Source organism: Pleurodeles waltl, chromosome 6, assembly GCF_031143425.1.
Source record: "Pleurodeles waltl isolate 20211129_DDA chromosome 6, aPleWal1.hap1.20221129, whole genome shotgun sequence".
Taxonomy (NCBI): domain Eukaryota; kingdom Metazoa; phylum Chordata; class Amphibia; order Caudata; family Salamandridae; genus Pleurodeles; species Pleurodeles waltl.
Genome location: NC_090445.1, coordinates 620314772 through 620338320, shown reverse-complemented (window position 1 = coordinate 620338320; position 23549 = coordinate 620314772).

The following is a 23549-nucleotide window of genomic DNA, read 5'->3' as shown; positions in this document are numbered from 1 at the left end:
AGCCACTAAACCATCACCTTTATTTACTCCCATAGGCTAGCTCCTTAGTGGGTCTTGCTGTCATAACCTGGTACACACAAAGCTGGGTGTGGCCAGTAATGTGCTCCTATTGTCTAATGCTAGAGCCGAAGAAACACTGTTGGAAAGTGAATTATTAGTAAGGGCAGGTAAGTACCTAGACATAGGCCACTAACCCTCAATCAGGTCCAGGTAAGTATCAATAAATTAAACCCAGCTCTACCCTTGGTGGCTTGGCAACGAGTGACAAGGCTTAACTTACGACACAAGTATGTAAAGCATTTAAAAATGACAAAACAGTAAATAAGTAAAACACAAAACACAATAAAAATCCAACACCAATTTATATAAATAGATTATATTTGTCTCTTTAAAATTACACCAAAACGACAAACATCCAATGTAAGGAACCAGGGAAATGCATTTTTAAAGATTAAAAGTAATTCTAGCGCTTACGAGTAAATAGCACTCAAGGGGTTAAAAAAAGGTCACACTGGATAGGGACAAAGTCCAGAGTTCAGGCCACCCACCATGTAACACTGTTACACTTACTTTCAGAAGTGTTTCTTGATACAGGAAAGTGGTCCACAGCACCAGCCAAGGGTTCGGAGGCTCTGATTTGCTTCTTGGGGTGTGAGACTACATCTCCCACAATGCAACTCTTCAACTTATGGAGTTACTTCAAATGTCTCCAAACATCTGGATCTTCTTCCAGAGGTCCTTTTTGGGTCCTTGAAGTGTCCACAACTTGATCCAAGGTTGCAGAAGTGCTGAGCTGCTCCTTGGGCGTTTGGACTACAATTCAGAGAATGCACCTGGTCAGTATCCTCAAATGGCCACTTGTCGTTGGTCAGTTGGGCTCTGCTTGCAGGACTTGATGCAAGGGACTCTGGGCAGCTCCTTTGTACCTGTAGCGACAGGGAGTCCCTTCTTGAAGCAGTAGAAGATAGGCAAATTCCTTTTAGTGGTAAAGCCCAAGTGTGCAGCTGGTGCAGTCCTTCAGAGTGCAGTGTCCAGGTGCAGGTCAGGGGTTCAGCAGGGAAGTCCTTCTTCTTTGTCTTGTTCCTTGTAGGGATCTGAGTTGTGGGTGCAGCTCTGCTATTTTTATCCTTGCTCTTGGGGTGAAAAGCAAGGGGGCCCGACTGCCCAATCACATGCAAGCCACGTTCCCCTTGGATGACACTTCCTGGGAATTGTGGCAAAAATCAATCCCAGGGAGCAGCATTCTTCAAAAATCCAACATGGCTAAAACTGATTTTTGGAGGTTAGATCTGGCGGAGCCCACTCACTGTTGTGGCTAAAAATTCTAAACACACCCCTCACCTGCCCTCTCCTAATCTAATTAAGAGGGCACCTAATTGTCTGGGGTGGCAGGAAATGAGGGAGGTACTGAGCTGCTCCAAATGTCCTTCCCTGCCTTTGAATACCAGTTAGGCCATCAAAACCACTATCCTGTTTCACCATCTGCTGAGGCAGATCTCCTCCCCAAGACACATCCTTTGTATTCAACCCAGGCTACTTCACACCTCATCAAGGCAGCATGCCAGAGGCTGGCCAATCAGAGAAGAGCACTACAGAGCTGAAGTTGGCAACTTTCAGGTAGAGTTTTAAAATTCTTTACCTGAACTAGTTATATAAAATCCAACAATGGCAAGTTGTGGAATTTATTATAATGATTTGATGCGAAACTCAGGGTATCTATCTCTTATGGGGACTTTGTTAATTAAAATAAAGTCTCTCCATTTTATCCCATGGAGGCCATTCACTACAATGAGGGAAAAAATAATTTAGCTATTTTACCTCACCAGGGCTTATAAAACAATATTTATAAGGTCCTTGCTTATAGCTACATGGCACCCAACCCTAGAGGACTTAGGGAACATCTTAGGGGTGACTTCCATGTAAAAATAAGGTTGTTTAAGACTTTGGAAGTACTTTTATACATATTGCATATAACTTTAGTTTAAAAAAAAAAAGCCAGCAAGGCAGGCCGGCCTTTAAATGACCCTGGGCACCTCAGCAGTGTACCTATGGGTGCACCACCAATGTTGGGGTCCCTAACCCTACATTCCCTACCATATATTAGGGACCTATAGGTAGGTTTATAATTATAATTGGCCTAAATTGCAAACTCATTTTACACAGAGCACAGGCCCTGGGATTGGTTAGCAATACCCAGGGCACCATCAGAGTCACAGGAACACCAGCAAGAAGTGAAAAATGGGGGCAAAAGGTTAGGGGGCTTCTGCGATCAGCCCAGTTTTCTCACAAACACTGCATGCTGTTATGGCAATGTAATTTGTGCTTTAACTGCTGTTTCACATGAATATGGAGAAGGTCCTCTTCCTACAAGTCAATACACCAAAAGACTGTCCAAAAGATATTAATGACATATTGAGGAAATGAGCCTTATTTGCAACATTAAAATCTGCAAAAGGGTTGAGTATTTCTCATGAGCTCTGCAAACAATAGCTTTCTACAAATGAGAATGACAGAACAGCTACAGCCACCATAATCACAGGTTGCCATTAAAAAGACATACAACAGCATAGCTTGAGTGGTGTTTTTGGATCACATGATCTGCTGAGGTTGCATAGCTGCCATATGCATGCTTTGCACTAGTCGCAGTGATTAATTGGTTGATGCTGCTAACATATTCTAATGTATACTGGCAACCTGCAATCTCTGAAGTCTTCCATTCAGAGAACAAGTGCTGGCATGGGAGAGAGCACTTCCTTGGCCTGGATAGCATGTACTCCATTTCCCTGTAAAGCTTTTTTTTTCTCAGTAGATGTCAATCATGCATGTGCACCAAGTGACATGGTATACAACACAGAGCAGGGCTTTGTGGTCCGGTAGCACACACAATGTGTGCCCTCTTTCATTGAGTGTGGCTACCGTCAGCTCACTGGTGTTTAGAGAAATGACAGAGGTAGCAGCAAAAGAATATAGGTGGTCATTACAACCCTGGCGGACGGTGCTAAAGCTGCGGAAATACCACAAACAGGCCGGCGGACAAAAAAAGGGAATTATGACCCTGGCGGAACCCGCCAACAAAGACAGCCACTTTAACACACCGCCCGCCACGGCGGTACAGACAAACAGCGCGGCGGTCACCGCCAACAGACAGGCGGGAGACAATGTACCGCCCATAGTATCACAACACACCAATCCGCCACCTTTTCCGGGGCGGATTCTACGTGGATAAAAACACGGCAGAAACAGCTTTTGCTATGGGAAAACGCTCACCTGAACACACTCAACGAAGAACAACGACTCCATGGAGCCGGAACTCCAAATCCTACCTGCCCTTGTCTTTCTGCTCCTCTACGACCAACAGCGACGTAGGCGCAGAAGATACCGGTGAGTACTGCATCTACGACATGGGGGAGGCAAAAGTTAGGGGGACACCCACCAAACACCCCCACCCTCGCATATCACAACATACACACCAATGCAGTCAAAAATATCACATGAACAACCCACAATCCCCCCGGAAGAATGCAAAGACAAAGCAAATTGCGGTCAAACATTGTAATGTGCCAATATACATGTCATACAAAAATATACTGATATATATCTCGAAATCTGTCATAAATATATATACAATACAAGAAGTAGTGCAGATATGTACACAACAATGTCCGTGCACCAAAAGTCCAAAAATGCATGGGCGAGGCCCACAATAGATACCTGACCAAAATCCGAGAGAACACTGCCGGGGCATCAGATAGAAACACTACAGGCACCTCAGGGGGAAGGGAAGGGTGGCACCTCAGCCGGATGAATGCGAAGCCAGATCCACGACAGGGCTCCATGCCCACTGTGCCATCCTGGGGAGTGCAAAGCCACAGTCTCACAAGTCTCTACAGTGGGTGGGTTGCCCACTGTGCCATCCTGGGGAGTGCAAAGCCACAGTCTCACAAGTCTTTACAGTGGGTGGGTTGCCCACTAGACCATCCTGGGGAATGCAAAGCCACATTTTCGCAAGTAGATGCAGTTCTCTACTGGTACTGGGTGGGACTGGTGCCCAGACTGGATGAGTCTCCCCATGAAAGTTCCTGTCCTGTCACTGTCCCAGCTGCACATGGGATAAGGATACCTGATGTGGCGGACTATTCATACCCACACGGTGTTTGCCTTGTTCAGCGGTCTTCACCATGGCGGTCCTTGCCTTGTTCAGCGGTCTTCACCATGGCAGTCTTTGCCTTGTTCAGCGGTCTTCACCATGGCGGTCTGTGCCCTGTTCAGCGGTGCTTTGCCATGGCAGTCTTTGCCCTGTTCAGCGGTCTTCACCAGGGCGGTCTTTGCCCTGTTCAGCGGTGCTTGGCCATGGCAGTCTTTGCCCTGTTCAGCGGTCTTCACCATGGCAGTCTTTGCCCTGTTCAGCGGTCTTCACCATGGCAGTCTTTGCCTTGTTCAGCGGTCTTCACCAAGGCGGTCTTTGCCCTGTTCAGCGGCCTTCACCATGGCAGTCTTTGCCTTGTTCAGCGGTCTTCACCATGGCAGTCTTTGCCCTGTTCAGTGGTCTTCACCATGGCAGTCTTTGCCTTGTTCAGCGGTCTTCACCATGGCAGTCTTTGCCCTGTTCAGCGGTGCTTTGCCATGGCAGTCTTTGCCCTTTTCAGTGGTCTTCGCCATGGCGGTTTTTGCCCCGTTCAGCGGTCTTCACCATGGCAGTCTTTGCCTTGTTCAGCGGTCTTCACCATGGCAGTCTTTGCCCTGTTCAGCGGTCTTCACCTTGGCGGTCTTTGCCTTGTTCAGCGGTCTTCACCATGGCGGTCTTTGCCCTGTTCAGTGGTCTTCGCAATGGCGGTCTTTGCCCTGTTCAGCGGTCTTCACCATGGCGGTCTTTGCCTTGTTCAGCGGTCTTCACCATGGCGGTCTTTGCCCTGTTCAGCGGTCTTCACCATGGCGGTCTTTGCCCTGTTCAGCGGTCTTCACCATGGCGGTCCTTGCCCTATTCAGCGGTCTTCACCATGGCGGTCTTTGCCCTGTTCAGCGGTCTTCACCATGGCAGTCTTTGCCCTGTTCAGCGGTCTTCACCATGGCGGTCTTTGCCCTGTTCAGCGGTCTTCACCATGGCGGTCTTTGCCCTGTTCAGCGGTCTTCACCATGGCAGTCTTTGCCCTGTTCAGCGGTCTTCACCATGGCAGTCTTTGCCCTGTTCAGCTGTGCTTTGCCATGGCAGTCTTTGCCCTGTTCAGCGGTCTTCACCATGGCAGTCTTTGCCCTGTTCAGCGGTCTTCACCATGGCGGTCTTTGCCCTGTTCAGCGGTGCTTTGACATGGCGGTCTATGGACTGTTCAGCGGTGCTCTGACATGGTGGTTCGGATACTGACATTGGTGTGTGGCATGACGATCTCTATACTGGACATTGGTGTGTGGCATGAAGAACTCCACACTGGACATTGGTGTGTGGCATGACGAAATCCACACTGGACATTGGTGTGTGGCATGACAAACTCCAAACTGGACATTGGTGTGTGGCTTGACGCTCCATCATTGCCCAGCAGGGCTGTGGGATCATGGTCCCTCCTGGGCTGTGACTCTGGCGGTGGTTGCCTGACCAGTAACGATACTTGGGCCCTCCTGGGCTGTGACTCTGGCGGTGGTCTCCTGAGCAGTAACGATACTTGGGCCCTCCTGGGCTGTGACTCCGGCGGTGGTCTCCTGACCAGTAATGATACTTGGGCCCTCCTGGGCTGTGACTCTGGCGGTGGTCTCCTGACCAGTAATGATACTTGGGCCCTCCTGGGCTGTGACTCTGGTGGTGGTCTCCTGACCAGTAACGATACTTGGGCCCTCCTGGGCTGTGACTCTGGCGGCGGTCTCCTGACCAGTAACAACAGTGCTGGCTGTTGTGTCTGGACCGCCGGAAATGATGGCGCACTTCTCTACCGTGACACTCACAACAGGCTGGGGAGACTTCCTCGGGACCTTCCCCACCTTCTTTGGAGGTACAGCTGACTCACCAATCGCCTTCGATCCCATTTCAGTTGTAGTCCCACCAGGAGTCTTGACACGGTCCCGTCGTCCACTCTCCAATTTCAGAGCCTTTACAGGGGGTGGGCTGCCAGTGCCTTGGTTCCGGGTCCTACTGCCTGCCCTGGTGGACGGTGCACTCCAAAAACCTGGAACACGCACCATTGGTACTGGAGGCTTTTTGGCTGAGGCGCTACGACGGGACTGATGAATTGGAGGGGGGGTGGGGGCAAAAAGGTCAATTTGACATAGGGACAGTTTCTGACGGACATTGGGATGGGTAGTTGGAGGGGGTCTGGGAGTGGAGGAAGAGGAGGTGGTTGTAGGAGGTGTCACTTTAGGTGTTTTGGGTGCAGGTGCAGGTACTGGAGGCTGTTGTGAGGTGGATGGATGTTGGGTGAGTGATTGCCAGCGTTTGGGTACTTTGGGAGGGGGCGTCACAGACACACTGGGAGAGGACACAGGGGACGTGTAAATGGCAGTGGAGGTGGTGAGTGCAGGTGAGCGGCTTGTGGTGCTGGGTGTCCTGGTGCGAGTCCTAGTGCCTGTAGATGTGGTGCATGCAGGTGTTTGTGTAGACGAGACTGGGAGGGAGGAGAGAGAAGAGGAGGAGGGGGACACAGTGGAGACAGTGGATGTTGCTGTGTCTGTATGGGTGTGATGCTTGTGTGAGTGCCTGTGGTGTGTGTTGTGCCTATGTTTGCTTGAGGTACTTTTGGGTGTTGACTTGTGTGCATGCTGGTCTGTAGGTGTGCTTGGGATGGGCTGGGGTACAGGGGACTGGGTCTGGGTGGAGGAAGTTGGAGGGGGGAGGCTGGACACAGGGACAATGGCTGCCATCAGTGCTGAGGCCAGAGATTGCAGGGTTCGCTGAAGGACAGCCTGACCAAAATGAATGCCCTACAGGAATGCATTACCGTGTTGCAACTCTCGTTCTACACCCTGGATGGCATTCACAATGGTAGACTGCCCAACAGTGAGTGACCTGAGGAGGTCAATGGCCTCCTCACTGAGGGCAGCAGGGGTGACTGGGGCAGGGCCTGAGGTGCCTGGGGCGAAGGTGATGCCCACCCTCCTGGGTGAGCGGGCACGAGGCGAACGCTGAGGGGCTGCTGGGAGGGCGGGGCTGGTAGGGGAGGTGGCGGCTGTACCTGTAGAAGTGGGGCGCACAGATGGTGCCGCCACCACAGGGGAGCTCACATCGGCGGACGAGTCAGTGTCGCTGGTTGGTGATCCTGTGGCCGACGTGAAGCTCCCCTCGCCCTCCGTCCCACTGGTGCATTCAGAGTCTGTGGTGTGGCCCTCCATGGCCATGTGGGATGCAGCTCCCTAGTGCTCCGGTGCCACTGTACCTCCACCTGATGATGCTGATGTACAAAAGGACAGGGAGAGCAGGAAAAGGGGGGGAGACAGAAGAAAGAGAGTTTTAGTGCATGGCATACCGCTACCGTTGGCGGACAAGACAGACTCAGCAGCCCCATGCATTACGCCGTGCTCCTGCCCTCTGCACATGCAATTTCTGGGATATGGCCTACATGGCAATGGTGGACATCTGCGCACATGGATGGCAAAGGGGCAACTATACATCAACTTGCCACTGTTCTGAGCTGAGTCCCACATGGCCTACATTGCGGAGGGGCCTTGCCTACCTAACTGCCCTGGCCTAGGGACACCCACAGCCCACCTCCCCCATCCAGACACCTCCACTGCACGCAAAGTCCACAGAATGAGGTTGTACTCACCCCTTTGTGTCAGCTGTGATGTCCTTAAGCACCCATCCAACTCCGGGTAGGCCACCGCCAGGATCCGGAACATCAGGGGGGTCATGGTGCGACGGGCAGCCCTCCCACGTTGGGAGGCCATCCCCAGCTGAGCCTCCGCCGTCTTCTTGCTGCAGCGGTGAATGTCCTCCCATCTCTTACGGCAGTGGGTGCCCCGTCTCTGGTGGGCCCCCAGGGTCCGGACTTCCTTGGCGATGGCACGCCAAATGTCCCTCTTCTGGTGGGCGCTGACCTACATGACATGCACAAGGAAAGAGGAACAGTCATTATCTACTGCACCGTCAATGTGAGTGGCCCCCTCCCAACTGTGACCATGTGGCCCATTCATCCCCATGCATTTCTGTTCTTAGAACTCTGCCCCCTTCCCTCTCCCACCCAGCCCTGTCCACCCAGGCCTAGCCCATCCAACGTGCTCCCTGTGTACTGACCTGTTGGTCTGGAGGACCGTAGAGTAGCATGTACTGGGGGAGGACCCCATCCACAAGTTTCTCCAACTCCTGTGCAGTGAAGGCAGGGGCCCTTTTCCCAGACGCAGCAGCCATCGTCGCTTCCAGACCGAGGTCACAGCAGCACTAGCAGTATAGGTCCTCTCCTGTCGAAGGTCAGGTATCTAGTGATTGAGGAGATAGAAAATGGTCGGTGACGTCCGTGGCGGTGACGTCCGTGGCGGGGCGCATCATCACCTCCGGCGTACCTGTTCATTGGCTCCTGGGACCCATAGGGTTCAATGTTAACCAATGCAGCATTGCGCCGCGCTCTACGACCGCCTACCGCGACGGTGTCCAACGCCAGTGCAGTTACCCCACAATTCCATTATCCCAGTTTAGAGGTCAGGCAGCCACCATTTCAGGGGCCCACATGGCTTCATTTACTACTGCGTCACACATACCTAGGCCTATACTCAAAACATATCCCGGAAGGGTTAATTGTCTGTTGTAGTCTTGTGTGTGACTGTGGGTACATATCTGGAGGAATGGTGACAGTTTCTTCGCTGTTGTCCTTCTTAGACACCGTCAGTTGGGACATATGGGAAGATGGCGGAATCCTCCGGTGTACCGACCGCTGGTGGACCTGTTGACAATGGAAGAGAGAGATTTGATCGTGACCTACCAGTTTGACCGTGCCACAATCTAGGAACTATGTACCCAGTTGGAGCCAGACCTGATGTCACCAATCCGCCATCCGACTGGAATCCCCCCTGACGTTCAGGTGCTGTCAGTGCTCCATTTCCTAGCAAGTGGGTCATTTCAGACTACTGTGGCCATGGCATCAGGGATGTCCCAGCCTATGTTTTCAAACGTTTTGTCCAGAGTGTTGTCTGCCCTGCTGAAACACGTAAGGAGATACATCATTTTCCCTGAGGTGGAGGATTTGCCTAAAGTTAAAAGGGACTTCTATGCCCTTGGACATATCCCCAACGTCATAGGTGCCATTGATGGGACCCATGTAGCTCTGGTCCCCTCGCAGGAGTGAACAGGTGTACAGGAACAGGAAGAGTTATCATTCGATGAATGTCCAAATGGTCTGTTTGGCAGACCAGTACATCTCGCAGGTAAATGCTATGTTCCCTGGCTCTGTGCATGACGCCTACATCCTGCGGAATAGCAGCATCCCTGATATGATGGGTCAACTCCAGAGGCACCGTGTATGGCTATTGGGGGACTCTGGTTACTCAAACCTTTCCTGGCTATTGACCCCAGTGAGGAATCCCAGGACTAGGGCAGAGGAACGGTACAATGAGGCCCATGGGCAGACTAGGAGGGTGATCGAACGCACCTTCGGCCTCCTGAAGGCCAGGTTCAGGTGCCTCCATATGACAGGTGGGTCCCTATTCTACTCACCGAAGAAGGTGTGCGACATCATCATCGCCTGCTCCATGCTTCACAATTTGGCATTGCGACGGCAGGTGCCTTTTCTGCAGGAGGATGATCCAGATGACGGTGTTGTAGCAGCTGTGGAGCCTGTGGAGCCTGTGGAGCCTGAGGACAGTGATGAGGATGAAGCTGAGGAAGAAGAAATCGACAACAGGGAGTCAGTCATACAGCAATATTTCCAGTGAAACACAGGTGAGAACATTTTCAGGTTTAACATAACATTAACTTTCACACGTCTACCTCTATCCTGTACCTACATTTCACTCACTATTTGTTAACTGAGTTGTCCCCTTCCATTTCAGTTTCACAAATGTGGTAACCTACGTGTCAACAGCTTGCACCCTTGAAAGGCTTGTGATGTGTGACATTGGTATGTTGGCCTTCCAATGGGTAACCCTTTTTGACATTGTAATTGACAATACAAAGTTCAAAATCATAGACTGACTCCAGTTTTATTAGTGTTTCAAGGGTGTTTATTTAAGTGCATAAAAATGAAGGGGGCTTGTGAAATGGGGATGGGTTATGGTGGAAGAATGTCCATGGCAGAGTCCAGTCTATTAGTCTCACAGGTACATTGCACATCTGGCCATTGGAAGTGGAGCTGGGGCAGTTCCAATCTGGACAGGGTAACAAAGTGGAATAGTGTGGGGACAATCAGGGTAGTCTTATTTCCTGGTGGGGGTCTTGCCATCTTGCTCTGCCCTGTTCCTGGATCTCAGGGACCGCTTTCGTGGTGGTTGTCCGTCTGCAGGGGGTGGGGTGCTGGTGTGGTGGTCCTGTGGCGGGGCGTCCTGTCCACTAGCGCCGGCGGAGGTGGTGGGCATTTCATCGTCCTGGCTGGTGTCAGGGGCCCCTTGGAGTGCCACGGTGTCCCTCAAGGTCTTTTGAATGTCCGTCAGCACCCCAACAATGGTGCCCAGGGCGGAGCCGATGGTCCTGAGCTCCTCCCTGAACCCCAAATACTGCTCCTTCTGCAGACGCAGGGTCTCCTGCAACTTGTCCAGGACCGTTGCTATCGTCTCCTGGGAGTGGTGGTATGCTCCCATTATGTAGGAGAGGGCCTTGTTGAGAGTAGGTTCCCTTGGCCTGTCCTCCCTCTGTCGCACAGCAGCCCTCCCAGTTCCCCTGTGTTCCAGTGCCTCCATCCCCTGGACCGTGTGCCCACTACCACTGCCCCCAGGTCCCTGTTGTTGTTGGGGTGGTGGGTTACCCTGGGTGCCCTGTAGTGGTGGACACACCGCTGATTGACCTGTCCTGGGTAGGGAGGTATGGGCCCGCTGGGTGGGTGCTGTGCTGGTGTTACCAGAGGGTGTAAGCTCGGTGTTGGGCTGTGGCTGGGCAAGGGGAACCGACTGTCCTGAGGCCCATGATGGTCCGGGCTGGTCATCAAGATCCAGTAGGACAGACCTGCTGTCATCACTGTGGGCCTCTTCTGGGGGTGGAGTGGTGTTGTCTGGACCCTCTGGTGTGGTGAAATTCCTTCGGGGTCCTGCGGGGGTATAAGTACATGATTATTGCATGTGTGTGTTTCATGGTGGGCAATGGTTGGGTGTGCATGTACACCAGTGCAGGCATTCCTGTGTGGGGGCTTGTGTGCTGATGGTTGGGGGGTGTTCTGGGTATGTGCAGTAGGCATGCTTTAGTGATGGGTATCCATGCTTAGTTGTGTCATGCAGGTCTTGGGGTTGGGATGGGTGGTTGGTGTTATGGGTCCATTAGTGGAGTTAGGGTGATAGAGGAGGGTGTGAGGGTGGGGGTGTGTGATAGCATGCAGGTAAGGTAGGGGATATGATAGTTAAGATTTGACTTACCAGTGTCCGTTCCTCCAACGACTCCTGCGAGGCCCTCAGGATGCAAGATGGACAAGACTTGCTCCTCCCATGTTGTTAGTTGTGGAGGAGGAGGTGGGGGTCCGCCGCCAGTCCGCTGTAACGCGATGTGGTGCCTGGATACCATTGAACGCACCTTCCCCCGTAGGTCATTCCACCTCTTCCTGATGTCCTCCCTATTTCTTGGGTGCTGTCCCACAGCGTTGACCCTTTCCACTATTCTTACCATAGCTCCATCTTCCTGGCTATGGATGTGTGCTGTACCTGTGAGCCAAATAGCTGTGGCTCTACCCGTAGGATTTCCTCCACCATGACCCTGAGCTCCTCCTCAGAGAAGCGGGGGTGTCTTTGGCGTGACATGGGGTGGTGTGGGTGAGGTGTGGGGTGGTGTATGTGTTGATGAGTGTGGTGAGTGTAGTGGTATGTGGTGTTTTGTGCGTGGATGTTGTGTGGGTGATGGTGTAGTGTGCCTCTGTGTGATGGGGTTCTCTATTCTGTGCTGTCTCTCTATGGCCTTCTCTCTAATTTTGGGTCGTAGGGGTTTGTGGGTGATGTGGGTGTGTGTTTTATATTGTGTTGGATGTGTGGGAGTGTTGTTTGTATGTGTATCAGGTGTGTGTATTTAGAATTGTCCAATGTGGCGGTGTTTTGGAGCTGTGTGTGTATTTTGAGCGCCGCAGTGTGTACCGCCAATGGAATACTGCGGTTGAAAGACTGCCGCGTGGATTCGTGGGTCGTAATGGCATGGGCGTGTTTCTGTTGGCGTGGAGGTGGAGGATTTGTTTCTGCCAGTTTATCTCTGACCTTTGGTGTGTCGGTGTTGTGTGGGTCTCTGAATTTCGGCGGATTCCATGATGTGTGTCATAATAGCTGCGGCGGCGTCCGTCGCCGCGGCGGTGTGTTGACGGTCTTCTGCACGGCAGTAAGCGCCTTTTACCGCCAATGTTGTAATGACCCCCATAGTGTGAGGGCAGTCCTTGGAGTAAGCCCCAGACCGTAATGTGTATTGAGGACTTCTTTAAAGCATTTCTGAGGTATTTTTTAGTAGACCAGAGTCTAAGGTGTGGAGGATAGAAAACATGGGGTTGCCTGGTAGCATAGAGAAACCCCTCTGTGCTCTTTTGCTTTACTATTCCTCAGAGGTGCTACCCCAACATGTTGAGTGGTATTTAAGTGTGAAAGTTTCCCTTGTTTTATGTCATTGTTTTGGGTCTCCCCTCATTGGAGACTCCAGAATCTACCCCCCTTTCCTGCTGACATATGAGAGAAAGAATATAGTTGGACAAGCCTAGGAGAAATATAACTGCCTCAAATTGGTCCCAGAGTGGGACGTTTAGGATACATAAACTTTGTTTGCAAACTTGATGCAGGTATGAGGCACAAATTAGGAATCAGTGTGCCAAGATTTCTCTAGCTAAATATGGGGTCCCACAGCAGTGGAGACTGAGGATCTCTTCTGAGTTTGGGGGTGAGATTTGTTGACTTTTAACCAATTTTTTCTAGGTTGAGGCACAGGAACCTGGAACCTACACGAACTGTTAGGAGGAATGGCCTTGAGCTTGCCTAGAGGAAAGGAGCTGGTTGACTGCTGAGGAGGGGTGCTGAAGGTGCCCTTGCACAAAGAAGATGCTGGCTAGAAATGGAGATGGCACAGAGACTAATGCTGTCTGCAGCATCCCAGGGACGTTCTGTGAGCTCTCAACGTTAGGCTATGCAGTGAAGCCTTGAGGCCCTGTGTCTCCTGTGTCATGCCCAGAAGTAAAGTGCCCATAGAAGGCTGGCACAATCAGAGATCACACCTGCACCAGCTATGTCCTTGTGAGCAGACTAAGTGCATGTAACAGCATGGACACCATGGACCTGAAGAACCATGAATGCATTTAGGAGATTATATCAATTGAAACAAAAGCACCTTGAACATTTAGGATCTCATAGCACCATTGGCATCTTCACTGGCCTTCATTAGATCACTTTCGCAAAATGGAATGGAGTCTACACTTTTATGGACAAAGTGTTGTTTTTTGGGCCCAAGGTAAAATTACTGGTGAAGCACAAGAAGAGCGGGGGGTGGATCTCCTGTGCACATGCTGCCCCATCTCCTCATCCAAAGCCCAATGTCACAGTGTCCTTTCCTCAGGATCTGCACGCCACCGAACAAAAGGCCCACCTTCCGGCGTCACCAACTCAGAAAGCTATTATAGCACAAAGTTATGGTGAAGCCAGTCGGGGGGAAGGGAATTAGGGTAGGGAACAGCAGGGAGAGAGATCTAAAAAGGAAAAATGGCTAAGCATGTATGTATATACTTGTTCATAACAGCATTAACATTCAATCATACACTTAGACAAAGACGTCTCTGTGAATGCAAGGGTTGAGATCCTTATGGAATAGACAAAGGGGTCTCCTTGGATGCAAGAGTTGAGACCCTTATGGAATAGACAAAGGCGTTGCCGTGGGTGTATGAGTTGAGACCCTAATGGAATAGACAAAGGTGTCTCTGTGTGTGCAAGAGTTGAGACCCTTATGGAATAGACAAAGGCGTCTCCGTGGATGCAAGAGTTGAGACCCTTATGGAACAGACAAAGATGTCTCCGTGAATGCAAGTGTTGGTAGAATCATGATACTTCAGAATGTCATGATCCTTAGACCAAACTGGGCGTGGCCCATCTCTGAATCATGGAACAAGAACAATTAGTAAAATGATGATACCTGAGGATGGCATGAGCTCTAGGCAAAAAACTGGGCGGGTCCTTCTCAGAATCATGGAACAGGAACAATTGTTAGAATTATGATACTTCAGGATGTCATGAGCGTTAGATAAAAATGGGCGTGGCCCTTCTCTGAATCATGGGACAGGAACGAACTGAGACCTCTGAACCTTGAGAAGGCAAGAGCTTGGACCATGGACATACTCTGAACATCAATCATGCAACTACTATGCATTCATAAACTTAAAACGTTTGGTGTCAGCCTAGAAATTTGCAAAAACTTAAATATGCATCTCACATATCATCAAAGACTTAAATATGTATCTCACATATTATGCTTCCAAAAACAATGAAACTATGATTTGCTTATCTTTGAAATGTTTTCACATTTGTCACCTAGGCCTGAAGGTTTTACTCATGTAAACTGAAGCGCCTTGATAATTAAGCCAAGGACGCTTTACTCATGTGAACTGATGCGCTTTGATTGCTGTGCCAAGGGTGCTTCACTCCTGTGAACTGAAGCGCTTTGAATGTTGTGCCAAGGGCGCTTCACTCCTGTGAACTGAAGCGCTTTGAATGCTGTGCCAAGTGCGCTTTACTCCTATGAACTGAAGCGCTTTGAATACCATGCCAAGTGTGCTTTACTCCTGTGAACTGAAGAGCTTTAAATGTTTCGCCCGGGGCGCTTTACCAGTGTGGCCTGAAACGCTTTACTCATTATGCTAAGGGGCGCGTCACCTTTTGGAAGTAACAACTTCCTTCAAGCTTGGATTCAGCAAGGCCTTACCGCTACGAGTATGACCTACTTGTTTCTGAATGCACCATGGAAACAAGGATACTTCAGTTGGATGACACTCTGCCATTCAAGAAGTCTGCTCTTCTCCAGAGAAACACCCACGAGGTCTGGCTGCATCGAAGTCTTCAAAATAGTGAGCAACGTGCTTGGGTGTGGCTGGGCTTTAGGGGCCTGCCCCACCCCAAGATGGCCGCTGCCTCTAAAAACATGGGAATTGTATTCCCTTCATGGAATAGCACTGATAAGTGCATCTTGTCCACCAATGACCTGAACCTGCAGCTCTATGAGTTTTGCCACAGGGCAGACAACGTTGATGGCCACCTTTGGAGCAAGAGGGGATGACAAGTGGTGCGCAGAAAGAGCCGCAGAGCCGCGCAGCAGAGTTTCGGGCGGGACGTGGGCCGCTCATGGTTCTATTACTGACACCCAGTATGTGAGGTGACAACAGCAGCATCTGCTAGATAAGCGGAGTCAGAGCAATGGTTGCAGGCGGGCCATACAGGAGTTATGCTGCCCTATCAGTCAGCAGAAGTGGGTCTACCCACCACAGACTGAATAAGCCAGGTACAGTGCATCTGTGCAGCATTATAGAAAGGACTATGAACTTTGGGGCCATTTTCTGTACAACCAAGAACCTATCCCTAACTAGATTTGGGGAAGGAGTAGGTGGGAACTCAGAGAGCCATCAAGAGAAGCATAACAGCCCAGATCCTGCAGAGGACATGGAGTTCTAATATACACCGATTGTATTCTGACACAATAATCCTTTTAGCACATTGCTACCTTCAAAATTTTGCATGTACACCGATTTTAGGCGGTGATTGTAATCAAATTATGGATCCCTTATTAGATCGACAATCCCCAATTAAATTTTCTTCTCATAAAATGTATAAACAATTTCATTCTACTATAGCTAACTCCTCTTTTATAGATTCTTAGAGGATGCTATTCCCACTTTACGTGACTACGCATTTTACTCACATACACATGGTTCACTCACTAGATTATACCATATATTCATATCCAAACCTATGATGCAGCATATAATTCAATCCTTTATAGGCCCCATAGAACTTTCGGATCATGCCATGGTGGTCCCAGATTTTGACTTGGCTCTCTCAAATACTCAATCTCATACATGGTGCTTTAAGGACTCTTTTCTACAAGGTTCACAATTTTCTGATTTATTTACCTCTGAATTTTTTAAGATTAATGATCACCCTGATTTGTCACCCTCTATTATTTGGGACTCATTTTAAGAAGCTGCTAGAGGATTTATAACAGTTTATTCTTCCAAAAAAAGAAACTCAGGGTTAAAGAGCATAACTCCCTGGTATCGAAAAGTAAGACTTTAGAAACTAAATATCACACATCTAAATCACTTTTAGATTTAAACAATTTGCTTAAAGATAAGTTCCAATTTAACACTCTCTCTACAAAGGAAGCCTCTTTCATTCTTTCAAAAAGTAATGCCCGTTATTATGGTGGAAGGAATAAAGTTGACAAACTATTAGCTAATTATCTTAAAGTTAGAAAACAACAATTTCAAATAGAGTCGATTTCTAGACCTGATGGTACTATACTGAGGAAACAAGATGATATTTTGACTGAATTTGTTAACTTCTATAAAACATTATATTGCCCAGAAATGCAGATTCATCATTCTCTAATTGATGAGTATCTATTGCACACATCTGTTGCTAATTTCCCTAATTAAAATGTTGCTTCCTTAGAAACTGATATTTCAATTACAGAACTTTTGCAAGCCCTACATACATTGAAAAAGGTAAAATACCTGGCCCTGATGGTTTTACTGAAGTATTTTATTTACATTTTTCACCTATTCTTATACCTCATTTGTCTTCTTTATTTAATTACTTTATCACATCTGAAAACACTTCTGAAACGTTTCAAGGAGCTACAATATGTTTAATACTTAAAGAAGGAGAAGACTCTTCACTATGTAAGAATTAAGGACCTATTTCCTTGATGAATGTAGACTAGAAAATATATGCAAAATTGATAGCATTAAGATTAGAATCTTTCCTTCTGTGACTTATTGGAAAGGAACAGTCAGGTTTACAAAGGATAGATTTGCTTTTGATAAGACTAAATTATTCCTTAATGTTCTCAGTAAGGCCCATTTTCTTAATAAATCTTTAGCTGCCATAATTATTGATGCAGAAAGCATTTGATAGAGTTAATTGGAATTTTATGATTAAAACTTTAGAATGGCATGGTTTTGAGCCTAAATTTATTTCTTTTATATCTTTATTATATAAGTCACAACAAACTTCAGTTTTTGTCAATGGTACAGTATCTCCCTACTTCTCTCTTAAATGTGGTGTTCGACTAGGTTGTCTTCTCCCACCCTTATTATTTGTTTTATCACTTGAACCCTTTCTCACTCGTATTGGTCCAAATTCGGATATTTCCTGTTTTAAATATGGAGACAAGCAGTTAAAACTAGCTGCATATGCAGACGATATTCTTCTTTTTATTTCCTCCTCTGACAGATCTCTTCCTGCCTTATTAAATGAAATAGATCTCTTTTCACAGACCTCTGGTTATAAAATTAATAAAGATAAAACTGAAGTCCTTCCACTAAATAACTTTACATTTAAAGATTCCTTTGTGGATTCTGGTTTTCAATGGGCCTCCTTATCAAAGATTAAGGCCCTCATTCTGACCCTGGCGGTAAATCCCGCTTACCGCCACGCTGATGGCCGCCAACTTACTGTGGCGGCGGCGGCGGATATCCGTTCACCATATTATGACACACACCAATCCGACAGAACACAGCCACATACACAAATCCGCCAGACCAAAAGGTCAGTGATAAAGTGGCAATATCAAAACCCACACAGTTACGCCAACAGAACAACGCCCCTCACATTATGACCCACAAATCACCAAGGCGGACATTTAACGGCGGTAAACCATTGACGATACATACCGCGGCACTCACAATGGACACCCACAGACAAAACCCCACCACATTGGACAATTCAAACAACACACACCTGACAACCATACACACACTACACCCAAACCACTATAAAACACCCACCCACATTACCCACAGCCCTTTACGAATACCAATAAGCGCCACCAGACTGACACCAAGACCACTGTCATAGTTACATACACACACCACTTATACCTATACATCCCCACTTCACACACCCCAACACATTACACAACACACTCTCACCAACACACATCACATAACACCCATGGCACCACAAAGGCACCCCCGTTTCACTAAGGAGGAGTAAAGAGTCATGGTGGAGGAAATCATCAGGGTCGACCCACAGCTCTTTGGAGCACAGGTGCACAAGATATCCATTGCCAGGTAGATGGAGTTATGGCAGAGAATCGTGGACGGGGTCAACGCCATGGGACAGCACCAAGAACAAGGGACAACATCAGGAAGAGGTGGAATGACCTACGGGGGGAAGTACATTCCATAGTAGCAAGACACCAGCTCGTTATCCAGAGGACTGGTGATGTCCCCCCAGCTCCTCCCCCACAATTCACAGCATGGGAGGAGCAAGTCTTGACAATACTGCATCCTGAGGACATGGCTGGAGTTGGAGAAGGACTGGACTCTGGTAAGTCACCTCTCTACTATTATCACCCCCTACCTGCATGCCATCACATACCCTCACTCCCATCACTCCACTACATCCCAGACACCCCACCATCACATCTCACTAATCCAATGCCAAGCGCTGCATGCTGTACCAATGCATGGACACCCCTCACAGCCCTGCATGGACACTCATCACTAAAGCATGCACAGCATTGAGAACTAACAATCCCACCATACACCAACATACACCAGTAAAAGCTGGCAGGGCAGCAACAAACATGGAGGGGAAGCCAGGGATGTACAAATCTAACTGACATGAAGCATAATACATCACTTACATCCCCACAGGTGCCCCAGCCAATGTCAGCGGAGAAAAGGGGCCAACACTATCCAGTCCCCCAACAGAAGGGGACCACAGTGATGACAGTAACTCTGGACTTTAGGATCTGGACGATCTACCTGGCCCATCATGGACCACTGGACAGCCGGTTAACCAGGCCCAGTCGCAGACCACCACAGGGACTCCCCCATCAGGAACCAAAACCACAGCACCCACCCAGCGTACCCACACCTCTGTACCCAGGACAGATCAATCAGCAGTGTGCCCACCTCTACAGGGACCCCAGGCTACACCTCGCACCCAAGACAATCAGGGACCTGGAGTCAGTGGGCACACACTTCAAGGGACAGAGGCACAGGCCTACAAAGACACTGGGAGGACTGCTGTGTGCCAGGGAGAGGACAGGAGCAGGGAACAAACTCTTCAGGAGGCACTCTCCGAGATCCTGGGAGCCTACCTACATTCCCTGGACGTGATGGGCCAGATCCTAGACAACGTGCAGGAGAACAGGTGGCTGCAGGAGGGACAGTAGCAGGGGATCACAGAGGATTTGCAGGCCATCAACAACACTCTGATCTTCAAAGCAGGGGTGCTGGCAGACATGGCTAACATTATGAGGGAGGCAGTCTCACACTAGCGGGCCCCTGCCACTAGCCAGTCATCTGAACAGTCTTCCACTTCCCCTTCGCTGCTGCTAGTGGCCAGGAGGCCCCACCACAGGACTCACAGGCCACCAGCACCTCTCCCCCTGGAGAAGGTGAACCACCCCACAACGTTCCCTACGATCCAGACAGAAACCAGAGACACTTGCCAAGACCCCCGCCAGGAAATGAGACTCTCCTGATTTTGCCCCATTCAGTCACCCTGTCCACCTTGAACTGCCATTGCTCCCCTTCCTATGGCCCCTTGGACAATGCACCTGTGCTACAAACAGACTGGAACAATACCCTGGACTTTCCTCTATCATCAGCCCATATCATTGCACTTTCCCCTCTAGTATTAGCACTTCAATTAACACCCTTTGATAGAAATCGATTTTGAATATGTCATGTATTTCAAATATGTATTGATTGAAACAGGTACCAACATTGCAAATGAACTGTACATAGAATGAGCATAGAATTATTGATCTGTACCTGGCTGTTGTGATAACACCAGGAGTATTTGTCAAATTGCCAACATCTGCAAAATTTATAGCCAGAGGGAACAGTAAGTGGGCATAGAAGTGGGAAATACCAGCATGCCAATGCCACATAGAATACAACCAAAGACATTGTAATGTAACATTACACTGTCTCACCTGTGTGTCATTGAAAGTACTGACGGATTACAGAGGTTCTTTTGTCCTCATCCTCTGCTTCCTCATCCTCACTGTCCACAGGGTCCACTGCTGCCACAGGGGCATCTCAAGTCTTCTCCTCCTGCAGAAAAGGGACATGGCATCTGAGGGCCAGATTGTGCAACATGCAGCATGTCACCACTATCTGGCAGACCTTCTTGGGTGAATAGCACAGGGTTCCACCTGTTAGGTGGAGTCACCAGAACCTGGCCTTCAGGAGGCAAAAGGTTCTCTCAATTATCCTTGTGGGTCGCCCATGTGCCTCATTGAATGTTCTTCTGCCTTTGTCCTGGCATTCCTCACAGGGGTCAGCAGCCATGGCGGGTTTGGGTAACCAGAGTTACCTGCAAATACTGAGGGACAAGACAACATTTAGCCACACACTATCCTGTATGGCCAACACCATAGCCATACCCAAACATATACTGGGTGGGACCCAGGGCTCACCTATTAGCCACAACCTGTGCCTCTGTAGTTGGGCCATCACATTTGGCATGCTGCTATTCCTTAAGACAAAGGCATCATGCACTGACCCAGGATACTTAGCATTGATTTTGGAGGTGAACTGGTCCACCAAGCACACCATCTGCACATTCATAGAGTGGAAACTCTTACGATTCCTGAACTCCTGTTCATTATGGCGGGGCGACAAATGCAATATGTGTTCCGTCAGTCGCACCAATTATATTGGAGATATGTCCCATTGTATAAAACTCGGCCTTCACAGTGGCCAAATCGTCCACCTGGGGGAAAGCAATGTAGCTGCACATGTGTTTTATCAGGGCAGACAACACTCTTGTCATCACTATTGAGAACATTAGCTGTGACATTCCTGCTGCCAAGACCACTGTCACTTGGAAAGGACCAGTTGCCAGGAAATGGAGAACTGATAGCACTTGCACAAGAGGGGGGATCCCAGTGGGATGACGGATAGCTGATATCAGGTCAGGCTCCAATTGGGCACACAGCTCTGTGATTGTGGCCCTGTCCAGTCTATAGGTGAGCATTATGTGCCTGTTCTCCAGTGTAGCCAAGTCCACCAGGGGTCTGTGCTCGGGGGTATGTGTCAATCTCCTATTCATCCACAGCGGTAGGAATCTAAGGGACACAAGAGTGAGGAGGCTGTCACAAACTGAACCATGGAGCCACAACAGTAGTCTGCAATCTGGAATCATGTAATAGGTCAGTGTGATTCCTCCAGTATGTGCCTATTTTTCCTGTGATGCAGTATTAATCCACAGGCCTGCACCCCCTGAAATGGTGTCCACCTGTGTGTAGAGGGACAGGTGGAAGTGAGGTAATGCCGCTGACATTGTACGCCGTGGCGTGAGTCAGTCGGGAACCGCCGTGCAACTCCTCATTGGTTATAATTGGGCCCTATGGGGTACAGTGGCCCATGGTGATATATGCTGTTGGTGAGAGTATGCACCGCCGCAGACGTGACCGCCATTTTCTATCTGATTCATCACTTGTTTCTTGACCTCCATAGGAGAGGACCTACACTGCATGTGCTGCTGTGGCCTGTGTCTGGAACCTATCATGGCCCGTGTGACCAGAGAAAGGGCCCCAGCCTTCACTTCAAAGCAATTGGAGAGACTGGTAGATGGGGTCCTACCCCCAGTACGGACTGCTAAATGGGCCTCCAGACCAACAGGTGAGTACTCAGTGGGCACGATGCATGTGGCATGAATGTATTGAGGTGTGTGTGAAGGCATCGTGTAAGGGGGGTGGGAGGTCCTCCTGGCTGGGTACACATTGAGTGCTGGGCTACATGTATGCCAATAGTGCTGGAAACGGGTGTGGATGGACTGTTTGTCTAGTGGTGTTCTCCTGACTGTAATACCTCTGCAGGTCAGTGCCCAGCAAAAGAAGGGTGTTCGGCATGCCATCGGCAAGGAGGTGCGGACCCTGGGGGTCTATGGGAGGCGGAGCACCCACTGTCGCAAACGGTGGGAGGACCTGAGATGCTGGGCACGGAAGACCACGGAGGCCCAGCTGGGGATGGCATCCCACAGAGGAAGGGGTGCCCGTCAAACCCGGACCACCCTGATGGGCCGCATACTGGTGCTGGCCTATCCAGAGCTGGATGGGTGCTTGAGGGCATCACAGCAGCCACAAGGGGGTGAGTACAGTGGCCATCATTGAAGAAAACGGCTGGAGGGGTGGTATCCAGGTGGTGGGTGTTTATCAGTGGGTGCCCCTAGACCAGGCCAGACATAGCAGCGTAGATCCTCTGGTAGCTAAGGGTCTGAAGAGGAGAAACTGCCTACCTAGCATCCACTACTGGTCAGGGCTGCGTGGGGCCCAGGTGTGCTGCAGTTGGCGGTGTGTGCTCCTCCTCATGCCTTGGTGGCTAGCAATATCACTGGTAGTGCAATAAATAGTGCATAGACCTGTCCCCGGTAGTGAAATGCATAGTGCGTAGACCTGTCCCCTGTGTGTGAGGGTGCTGTGGACGCCAACGGTGGTGTTGGTGCAGTCATTGACCCAGTGTATCCTTTGTCTCTCTCCCCCTTTCTTGTTTTCTCATCCTCCCCTTATGCGCATTAGCATAATCTGGCGAAGGAGCAGAGGCATTAGCATAATCTGGCGAAGGAGCAGAGGCACCGGCGATGGAGGGACCTGCATCCCTCAGACACCCAACAGCCATCCACCTCACAACAGCATACAACCCATGCACCTGCACCCAAATCCAGCAAACACCTCCACCAACCACTCCCTCATCCTCCACTCCCATTTATTGCCCTCTTTCCGCCCCAATGTCCCTAAAAAGCTTTTTCTTTCTACCATTGACCTCTTGCCTAGCCTTTCCCCCGTCCTACATGTATGGGTAGGGTATCAAGAACAAAGCCAAGCACCTCAGCCAAACAGTCTACTGAAGGGGAAGGAGCCTGCACCAGCCAGCAGAGAAGGAAAGCAACCTGCACCAGACATCAAAAAGGGGAAGGAGCCTGCACCAGCCAGCAGGAAGGGGAAGGAGCCTGCACCAGCAGCAGGAAGGGGAAGGAGCCTGCACCAGCCAGCAGGAAGGAGCTCGCAGCAGCCATCACAAAGGGGAAGGAGCCTGCACCAGCCAGCAGGAAGGGGGAGGAGCCTGCAGCAGCCAGAAGAAAGGGGAAGGAGCCTGCAGAAGACAGAAGAAAGGGGAAGGAGCCTGCACCAGCAGCTGTCACAGACCCCCCACTGCCAGCCGAGGTTGTGCAGCCAACTGTGAGTGGAGTGGCTGAGCAGCAGCCTCCCACTACCACCATCACCACAGTGCAGCTAACAGTGAGTGAAGGGGCTG